Here is a 910-nt window from a genome sequence, read left to right as displayed (position 1 = left end):
ATTAAACAGCATGTTCTTGGCACTTGAACCATAAAATTCAGTTCCAGAGCAATATGGCAAAATAATTTTAAACTGAGTATGTCTTTAGAATTTCTGATGCACAGTCTCACGCGCTGGAGATAAAAATGCTTTTCTGTACAACGTTGCCATTGCTCGCTTTGAAATCCTTGAGCTTGTTAATTAAAAATTCGTTAATGTTTTACAAAATATGAAATCAATAATAAAACAAATTCCAAATTTGAACTTCCAGATGCCCAACCGGTGATGCGAATATACAGTAGGATTACGTCATTCAAAATTTGATGGCTCTAGGTACTGTTGTTTTATCACAATGCGAGAAACATACATACATTTATGTAGATTGTTCATTATTTAATTTCTTCAAATATAATACAATTCGATAATATTTGGTGGCGACAGTTTGAAAAGTGAAACGGACATTCAGAGTGATTCGACGCAAAATCGCAATACGAAAACAAGTCCCTCACGGACAAAGCCTCTTTGGACTAAAAAAAAGTCAAGTAACTGGGCGCAATCTTCAAATAATGTAAATATGGCAAACTTTGCAGTATCATTAGAAACTGCAAAAAGAGGAAAACAATTCAGAGATGGTTGTGTACGTCAAAGATTGTTTTATACGTGCATCTGAAGAACTGTTTTGTGACTTTAAAATCAAAGTAGAAATCGTGAAAAGAATCAAAGATTTGCCATTACCTGCAAAAACAGTACAAGATAGAACTGCTAAAATGTCTACAAATGTAACACATAGTGCCCGCAAGTGGAAGACATTCAACTGGCTTCTGCTTTATCACTTGCTACAAATGAGTCTTGCGACATAAAAAGATACGGCACAAGTTACCCTTTTCGTCAGGTATATGTCGGCCCAAGGTCCAAAAGAAGAACTGCTAGG

Source organism: Stegodyphus dumicola, chromosome 9 (assembly GCF_044657685.1).
Source record: "Stegodyphus dumicola isolate Sdum_Otavi_A_Nest chromosome 9, ASM4465768v1".
Taxonomy (NCBI): domain Eukaryota; kingdom Metazoa; phylum Arthropoda; class Arachnida; order Araneae; family Eresidae; genus Stegodyphus; species Stegodyphus dumicola.
Note: the sequence above shows the minus strand (reverse complement) of the source record.